The sequence below is a fragment of the Melospiza georgiana genome, chromosome 15, assembly GCF_028018845.1.
Source record: "Melospiza georgiana isolate bMelGeo1 chromosome 15, bMelGeo1.pri, whole genome shotgun sequence".
Classification (NCBI taxonomy): Eukaryota; Metazoa; Chordata; class Aves; order Passeriformes; family Passerellidae; genus Melospiza; species Melospiza georgiana.
Genome location: NC_080444.1, coordinates 16,311,514 through 16,321,639, shown reverse-complemented (window position 1 = coordinate 16,321,639; position 10,126 = coordinate 16,311,514).

Here is a 10,126-nt window from a genome sequence, read left to right as displayed (position 1 = left end):
AAGGAGATTTAATCCCTGGAACAAACAGCATCTAACAAGCTCTAAGTGATGTCCAAGTGTCAGAAGGACAAATTACTTGGAATTGCCTTGCTGAGGTTTAGGGCTGGACACATTTCAATGACCTCAGACCCCAGGGAGGTTGAGGAAACTGTAAAGAAGGATGTACCACGGATGGTGGACACAAGGCAGGATTTATAGGCACGAGGACATTTTGCAGAACCCACAAGATAAGGAAGAATGTGATAAAGCCAACTCAGCAGCTGGGCTGAAGGCAGCTCCGATTGGGTAGAAGGTAATTCCAGCAGGGGCAGGTCACTACCACTGACCCATGGCCCAAGAAACCACTGACCCAAAAGAGAAGGACTGAGCCTGGGACTAATTAGCATGAGAAGCGAGAGACTCATTAAGCAATAGAAAATAGAGTAGTAATTAATAGGAGAACTAGGTGACATGTAGCCAGTGAACACTGATGCCTTTGTTTGCTAAAATGTAAATTAAATAAATCAAATGCCTCGGGTCCGTGTGGATCAGCCTCTTGCACAGAGGACAGAACCAGTTTTGGGCTAACAGGGATCCCTGGGGATCTGCTGTTGTGTGGGATGGGGGGTAACTCCTCAAGGAGAGCAGGGATAGGGACACACCCCAGGCTTGTCATACCCAGGTTGTTCCTGTGGCTTTGGGGTGTGTGTGAGTGCTCCCTGAGCCCTGGGGGTAACAAAATACAGGAACCACCTCAGTAGTGGGGAGTGCTGAAGGATTCCTGTTATTGCACTGTAAACTGCTAAAGTGCCTTTCCCTTACCCAGAGCTGCACCCAATAGAGACCATACCATGCCAGCCTGAGAAAAAACAGCTTCATGTCCTCCTCAGGAGAAAGAATATTGCCCTGCTCATTCCAGCTAAACACTTTCATTTATTTCTTTGTTCCGTAGGCACAGAAATTCTTGGTCATTCCAGCTTGGTCTCTCTCTGGAATGTGATGTTTTCTGTGCTGGTAATTCCTGTTATGAGCTCAGAATTCTTGTTCAGTATTAGCTGTGGTTTATGCTTGAATGGCTGCAGGTTTAATTCCAACTGTGGAAGATCCATAATTGCTCTCCTTCATCAACCTAAACACTTGCTCTAAATTACCAAATTTCTCTTGGTGTTCCACAGCCTTTTTTTTTTTTGGTAGTGTCATATGGGACACAAATCCTTTATCCTTTTCACCCCAGATTTGGCTTAATAGTGTAATTACAAAGTCATTTAGTTGCCTGTTTCACTAAATGTGTCTGTAATTGTCTCATGTTAGTAGACTGGTGTTTGCTAAGCTACTACAGTTTGTTTGGGGATGAAAATTACATGCAAAATAGAAATATCAGCATCTCCACTCTATAATCTTGCCTTAATTTTCTCGCTCATCAGGTTGATACCACTAATTAATGCTCCAAAAACGGAACCTGTATTTGTTGGTATTGGTTCATCCACAATCTTCTCAGCTGATCACTGAATTTTTAATGCTTTGGTCCTGGGTTCCTTTCAAGTCCCCAGCCAGGTGCTGAGGGATACTCTGGTTTTCTGTGCCAGGCAAGGCATGAGCAGAGCTGCTCTGTTTGGATTCCTGTTGTGGGGATTCCCCAGGAGCTGCAGTGTCCATGGTGCAGTTGTGGGTTGGTGTCTGACCCTGGAGAAGGAAAATCGCCGGCTGAAGGTGAGGGGATGAAGGTGAGGGGATGCTGAGGGATGAGGAAACAGCTCTGCAGGAAAGGACCAAGGAGGAGCCAAGGAGGCCAGGGGGATCCTGGGGTGCTTTTCCAGCAGGACAGGGCTGACCCTGCCCCTGTGCCCAGCCCTGAGGACACCTCTGGGCTGACCCTGCCCCTGTGCCCAGCCCTGGGGACACCTCTGGCTGCTGTGCCCAGCTCTGGCTCCTCAGCACAGCAGGGCCAGGAGCTCCTGGAGCTGAGCAAGGGCCTGGAGCAGCTCCGTGCCCAGGAAAGGCTGAGGGAGCTGGGGCTGCTCAGCCTGGAGAGGAGCCCAGGGAGAGAGAGGGGCCTCAGCCCTGGGGGTGCCTGGGTGTCCCTGGGTGTCCCTGTGTCCCCCAGTCTGTCCCTGTGAGTCTGACCCTGTGTCCCCCAGTCTGTCCCAGTCTGTCCTTGTGTCCCCCGTCTGTCCCTGTGTCCCAGTGTGTCCCTGTGTCCCCAGTCTGTCCCAGCCTGTCCCAGTCTGTCCCTGTGTCCCAGTGTGTCCCTGTGTCCCCAGTCTGTCCCTGTGGCCCCAGTCTGTCCCAGCCTGTCCCAGTCTGTCCCTGTGTCCCCAGTCTGTCCCTGTGTCCCAGTGTGTCCCTGTGTCCCCAGTCTGTCCCTGTGTCCCCAGTCTGTCCCCGTGTCCCCAGTCTGTCCCACTCTGTCCCTGTGTCCCCAGTGTGTCCCTGTGTCCCAGTGTGTCCCTGTGTCCCAGTCTGTCCCTGTGTCCCCGTCTGTCCCTGTGTCCCCAGTGTGTCCCTGTGTCCCCAGTCTGTCCCTGTGTCCCAGTGTGTCCCTGTGTCCCAGTGTGTCCCTGTGTCCCCAGTGTGTCCCTGTGTCCCCAGTCTGTCCCTGTGTGCAGGCCCAGGGCACCCCAGGCTCTGCTCCAGGCCCAGCCATGGCCCCAGAGCCACGGGCAGGGCCTGAGCCCAGGAGCTGCCCCTGCCCAGGAGGCAGAACTGCTGCCCTGGCAGTGCCAGCCCTGAGCAGATGGTGCAGGGGCTGTGCAGTGTCCCTGCCTGGGGCCATTGCAGAGCTGTGAGCACACCCTGCTGTGCCTGAGCTCGGGGATGGCCCTGCTGGGGCACGAGGTGACACAGCTGAGCCCTGGGGTCCCTCAGCCTGAGCCACTCTGGGGTCTGTGAAGGGACCTGTGCAGAGCCAGGCAAAGCTCAGAGCTGGGGCTGCTGTGCAGGAACGTGGCTGAAGGAGGAAATGTTGAAGACAGAGCGGCCCAGGCTGAGGCAGGAGAATGTTCAGACTCTTCCACCTGAGGTTCTGCTCCTGGGGTTGCCCAGCTCAGCCAGTCTGTGTCCTTGAAGGCAGAGTGGAAAGGACATTGAGGAGCAGGAGGTGACCAGCCCCGAGGAGCTGCTGCAGGTGCAGTGTCTTGCTGCAGCTTTTCTGCCTGCTGGTGCTGGGATTTTGTTCTGTGCACCCAGGGGCGGTGGGGGACGTGGCCAATGTCATTGCAGGGCCCTTGGCAAGGTCACAGCAATCAGGAGAGATTCTGCTGACTGAGAAAGGGCAAGCAGCAAACACTCAGTGAAGAATTCCTCCCTGGGAGGGGGGTGAGGCCCTGGAGAAGCTGTGGCTGCCCCTGGACCCTGGCAGTGTCCCAGGCCAGGTTGGACACTGGGACTTGGAGCTCCCTGGGACAGTGGAAGGTGTCCCTGTCCAAAGCAGGGTGGCACTGGGTGATCTTTAAGATCCCTTCCAACACAAACCATTCTAGGATTTTATAAGAAAGGTAAGAAGAAGGATTGGACAATTGTAAAACATTTGATTTAACCTGACTCTTGAGAAGGTGATGGGGAGCTTTCTTCTGGAAACTGTTTTAAGCAAGATGGTGATGAGGAACAAGGACAATGATGCCAAAGGAACCCGATTGCCTCAGTGATGAGATGGCTCAGAGCATAATGGGTGTTGTTTACTGGACTCTACCACAACTGTGTCGTTTAACCAGCCTGGTGGGTGAGGTGTGGATGGGCAAATGGGCTATAAATTGGATTGAAAGCAGCCTGGATTGCTGGGCTCAGCTGCTGGTCAGCAGAGGGTTAGCAGCACACAGAACGTACCAGAAGGGGCTGAGAAACCCCTGCTTGTTATCATGATAATTTTAGGAAAATAAATACTTTGCTCCTGAGGGAAATAAATACTGTGCTCCTTAAGAAATATATTTATTTTGGTTGGAAGAGGGAACCAGGCTGGTTGTGGAAAGCAAGCTAAAAATAGACACGGAAGTTCTAGAAGGTTATACACATTGTGAGTTCTTTTAAAAACCTTTGCAGTTGAAATCACTCTTTCAGTCACTGGTTTGGACAGTCACTAATCCCCATTCCCCCTCAAAGTGCAGAAAAAAATGAAAGTATTTCCAAGGTTTTGATTATTTTTTTGAGGCACATTTGGCACTGGAACTTTATTCTCTGGAGTTAGTTCCTCTTGTCTTAGAGTGGCCTCCTGCTAACTTAAGGTTTCATCTGCATTTTTATTTTTCTGCATCTTGAGCAAAGTAACTTAGTGGACCATGTAAGCTTTGATAGATAATAGTTGTTATTTTAAACTAAACCCAGAAATTTATGACCAAAAATCTCGCCATCCCCCTTTGACCAAATATACTTCAAACAGTGTAATTACAGGGGATATCTCGTTTCACAGCTCACAGACAAAGCAAATGTGTTTGTTTTACTTTATTAGATTTCTTATAATACGTTCATACAAATCCAAATGTGCATATACACACTCTGTCAATAATGCCAACTGCAATTTATTAAGTTTTATAAATTTTTTCCACTAGGTCACTATATTGTTAAACAGAGAGTGAAGGCAGGATCAATGCTAAAGATGAGAAGGCAAAATTTCCAAGTAAACAATCTCAGCTTTCTCTTAATAAATTTATAAGGAATATTATTGAGGAAGGCTAATTAATCACACGTCTGAGACCTCTCTTAAGCAGTTGTACAATAAGGAAAGAGAAGAGAATTAGAAATAAAGGTGTTTGGGCATAAGCTGTGGCTCATTCTGCTGCTTCCCTGTTCCTGGCATGCTGCAAAGCCCCTCAGTCAGTCACTGTAATCCAGAGCTGGGACTGGGAGCAGCTTTGGGCATAGATCTCGTTGCTTTGTGATGAACTCAGAGGCCCTGGGAGAATCTCTTGGTGTTGACAGCCCCTGACAGTAAATGTCACATGGATTCAGAGGGAGCTCAGAGCCTTCTGGTGACTGCTATGAGAAGAGACACGGTGACAGCAAACCTGATTGATGAGCCGTGCCACGAGGACAGGGAGCTCTGGGTGGTGATTGTCTGTAATTGAATGGTCCAGGGAAGTTATTTCTGGGTTTCCACAAACACTCCAGGAGAGTTTGCACAGGGGAGGGGTGTGAATTCAGGCTGAGGTGCTCAGCAAGTCCTTGTTAAGTCAGCCCTAACAGACTTTAAAACTTAACGGGCTGCTTTAGCTGCGTTCCCAGAGCTGTAATGAAACAAACGGCACATGGAGATGGTCAGTCCTGCAATTACCTTTAGGAACGTTCATTGTCAGCTTCTGCCTCCTCTTTTTAGTGCCCCCTCCTCGTGGCTGGGCTGTGTGATGTTGGTGACAGAGGCTGTCCCTGGCTGTGACACGGCTGTGCTCGGCCAGTGATGCTCCGGGCGTTCGCTGTGAGTGTGAGACCTCCGAGCCCCTCACCCAGCCAGGCACTGCTGGCCCTGACCAATTAAATTGACCTCTCTCTCATTAAAACCCCTGTGCAGGCTCTGGTGTGTCACAGATCTTTAAAATCTCCATTATGAATTCCACTTTCTTGTGGGTATTTTTAGTTTCTACTTGAAGAAATGATTATTGTCTCTTGCACTTAAACATATCAGTTTCAGCTCTGCAGACATCTCCTCTGGGCCATAGTCAAAGACCTGATCTGACTTGAACTGCTGAATCCTCAGGGAGGATTTCAACACAGCTCCAAGCACTCGGACATTGGAACCGTGCAAGGAGGAAGAGGGAAAGAAATCCAAGCCCTCCCCCCTTCCCTTTGGTTAGGCAGGAGCACATCTCTTACAGATTTACTTGGTTGTGCCAATTTAATGTGATTTCTTCTGAGGGCCTGGAACCACTCAAGGAAGGCTGACAGGTTTTATCAACAGAATGGAAACTGAAGTGATAAGGTGAGAGTTGTTGACCTGATAACTAACAAACAGAAAACTCCAGTGTCCCTCCAGCTAAATATTGCACTCCTCAGGTAAGTAAACGATGGCAGCAGCTGTGGTCTTGTCACTGAGCGAGAGTGTGTTTGAGTGCAGAGGAGCAGGAGGTGAACTGTGAAAACAAACACATTCACTTTGCCACACACTATTTCCCTCTATTACTTTTAATGAGAGTTAAACTCCAAAATGCACAATGGGAAAATAATATTGTGGGGAGAAGGAACTCTGCGTGCAGCTCCAAAATTCCAGACGCCCATCTGCAATTAAAATGATTGCTGGTGTATTATTAATGGCTTGCCAGGAGCTGGAGGCTGTTACCAAGTTTGGGACCAACTGGTACAAGTCAGTGCACAAGTGACTGAAAGGCAGAGCTGAGTTAACAGCCTGAACCCACAGTGCTCAGAGGAGCTGGGAAATGAGGCAAGTGTGAAAAGGTGAGAGGAGCTGTGTTAAAACACATCCCTGAAGGGGCTGGCAAGAAACAGCTGGGTCATCATGGGCAGATGTTAGTAAACACAGCCTAAGTGTGTGTGGGGGGCTTGTTACTTTTATTTATTTTAATTCTGAAATTGTGGTGGGGGAGGACAACTGGGGAAGGAAGTGGACACCTCTAATGAGCAACGATTTTGAGGTAATGGGCACAAGAAGCACTGCAAACCTTTCATTCCTCCTTTCCCCTCACATCTCCCTGAAAGCACGCTGGGATTATGTAGGGAAGGGAGCTGTCACAGGCCTGCCAGAGCCCTGAGAGTTGTTGCCTGACAGGATATGAAGGCTTCAGCAGCTGAACAAAGCGGCACACGACAGAGCTCGTGTTCGGTGTCCGTCTCCCCTCGCTGGCACCTGGCCTGCTCGGCACAATTGGCACCGACAAATGCCAAGCCAGCCCTTCCTGCTCAGCCTCTCATTCCAGCTAACTCCGTGTCTCACATGAAAGCACTTTGGTACTCCCCATGTTTGTCAGCCTGCCATGTAGCTTTTCTTTTTGCTGTTAGAGTTTCTTTTTGTCTCAGGTGAGGGTACCAGAGACGTGCTGCCTGTTGGAGAAGCAGAGCGACTGTGGATGCAAACAGGGGCAGGGCTGTACTTCTCTCTCCTAGGAATTTGAAACTTTGGGATTTTTTTGCCTGCTCTTGAGCAATGGGGTCATATATTCATAGAACAGCTGTTATAATGTTGAGATGCATTTCCTAAATTGTGCAAACTAGCTCAGAGCCCATCACTCTGCATGTAAAGTGTTGCTTTTTGTGGATAACCAGATTATAGTTGTCAGGGCTGAAATTTATCTTCCACTTTGTCATGAGGCTTGCTCAGTGTCGTGGCATCTTGAACTTTTTGCAGTAAATATTATTCTAATTAATTTAGTTTTTATCAGAAAACTTCTTCACTTTTCCCCCAACTTGTCAAATCATTTCTGAGCACAGTGAACACCGTGGACCTTAATCCCCATGAGACTCCACTGCTGATCATCTTCCACTGTGAAAACTCATCCTTTAGGATAATCTTCTATTTCCAATGCTAAATTGTAACTCTGTGAGGTCCTTACCTGTAGTCCCTGGCTGTTTTAGTTTATTTAAAAGTCTTTGATGAGACCTTCTATGCATGAGGTTTCTGGAAGCTTGGGGTGAGTTGGAAATGCAGGGAAAAATTCTCAGCTGGAGCTCTGCTATTTACATGCTTTTGACTCCTTCAAAGAATTCCAGCAGATTTAGAAGGCTTGGATTCCTTTTACAAAAGTCATGTTTACTTTTCCTTAACATGTTACTTTTATTCATGTATTCACTAATTCTGTTCTTTACTGGAGCTTCAGCCAACATGACCCATATGGACATTGGGCTTAGTGGTCTGAGGCTTCTTGAATCGCCACTGGATTTATTTTAAAAACCTGATTTCTTATTAGTTACTTTCCAGTCCTTTGATAATCACAGCAATTTTCAGCAAAAGGTTACGTACTCAAGGTATTAGCTCAGTGATGATTCATATTTAACATTCTATAAAAACCTTGGGTGAATTCCATCGGGCGCCCAGCGAAATGTTGTTATTCTTTTTATCTGCTTTATAATCTCCACTTAACACCCTTAAATTAAGACAAGCCTTCTGTGAAGGCCTTATAAACAAGACCCTGGTTGTAGAGTTTCCAGGATTCTCCAGGTGAACAGAGGTTTGAAAAAAAATCCAAGAATTTTTGGGGATTTTTTGTGATTGCATCGTGTTTTCTGAGTGCTCCTTCCACACCTGTGTGGCTCTTGCAAGCTCCTTGTTCCTGACGTGTTCAAGAAGGATTTAAAACATTCTTTCTATTTCTTTAGCAAACTGCTTCTAAACTCTTTCTTCCATCTATGTTATTGTGCTTTTACATTTAGTCTGCCAGAATTTATGTTCTTTTTAGATTTCCTTTTTCAGACACAACTTCAGCTTTTTGCAGGATACCTTTTAACTTCCAAGAGCCTCCCTGATCCTGCTGTTTTATGATGCAAGCTTTTTGTTTTCCTCTCAAGTCTTTTTTTTTTGACAGGTTATATGCATTTGCTTTGAGCCTCCAATATAAAATCCTAAAATAGTCTACCTGCCATCTGAAAACATTTTACCTTTCTGGCTGCCACTCTGAGTGTTTTCTGTAACAAATTCCCTCATTTTCCAATTTTCCTTTTGCTGGAATCAGGCACAACCACTTCATTTGCCAGCATTGCTTCATTTCAGAGGATGCAGTCATGAGTCAGATAAAAGGATTAAGGGTTTAGCCTAACCCAGTGTCTGGGAAAGCTGGAAATACCAGCCATTAACATTTCACTAATGGTAATTTCCCTGATTTCATTACCTGAGGAGCAGGCAAGGAAGCAGCTTGCCAAAGCTGGTGATGGTGAAAATTCCTGCCCTGGAACATCCACTTCTGTCTGGAGCCTACAACGGACCAAATGATGGAAAATTGGGGAAATAAAACCAATCTGAGCTGATTTATCACCACATCACTGAAGTTTGATACTAAGTGGTGTGATTTGGGGCAGGGTGTTGGTGGGAGGCAGGGTAAGGAGCAGAGGTACAATGACAATGTCCAGCTGTCACACCAGCAGATCAGGAATGATCCAGGGTGAGAACAAGAGGTTCTTCACACCAGAGAATCACAGAACCATGGAATCCCAAACTGCTTTGGGTTGGAATGGAACCAAAAGCCCATCCCATCCCATCCCATCCCATCCCATCCCATCCCATCCCATCCCATCCCATCCCATCCCATCCCATCCCATCCCATCCCATCCCATCCCATTCCACCCCTGCCATGGCAGGGACACCTCCCACTGTCCCAGGCTGCCCCAGCCCCAGTGTCCAGCCTGGCCTTGGGCACTGCCAGGGATCCAGGGGCAGCCACAGCTGCTCTGGGCACCCTGTGCCAGGGCCTGTCCACCATCACAGGGAACAATTCCCAATTCCCAATCTCCCATCCAGCCCTGCCTCTGGCACTGGGAGCCATTCCCTGTGCCCTGTCCCTGCATCCCTTGTCAATTGTCTCTTTTCATTTTTCCTGTAGCTCCTTCAGGCCCTGCAAGGCCACACTGAGCTCACCCCAAAGCTTCTCCTGTCCAGGCTGAACAATCTCAATTCCCTCAGCCTTTCCTTATGGGAGAAGTGTCCATCCCTCCGAGTATGCCAAAAGCTTCACAGAAGTCCAAATAATCAAGAATTTAGACCTCATGACTTCAGTTCCCATCTAACAGAGCCTTGGGTGTGCTCTGACCCACAGGCTGAGTTGGATTCCAATTCTCTTTGTCTCTGCAGTGAGTGCTCCTTGCAGAAAGCAAGAGCTGCTGGTGGGCAGCTCCAGAGCTGTTTGGGCTCAGCAGCAGTGGCAGGAGGTGAGGAAGGCCTTCTGTCAGGTGAGGAACCCCTGTGAGGGGGAAAGGCAGCAGCAGCAGGGACTGCAGAGCACCTTGAGCCACCCCACAGCGTGACAGTGGCACTGCTGAGTGGCACTGAGTGCTTAGCAACGGTGAGAGTGATGGGGATACAGATGAATTGACTGTTTTCTGAGCAAGCTGGGTAGGAACAGAAGTAATTAGCTGCTAGCTGATGAAAAGGCATGCTTAATTATTAGTATAATTATAGATATAATAGACCAGGAATTATTCAGTAAAAGTAAGAAGGCCAATATGTTACAAAGAAGGTAATGGGAATGGAGGAGAGAATGACAGCACTGTGAATTCTTGA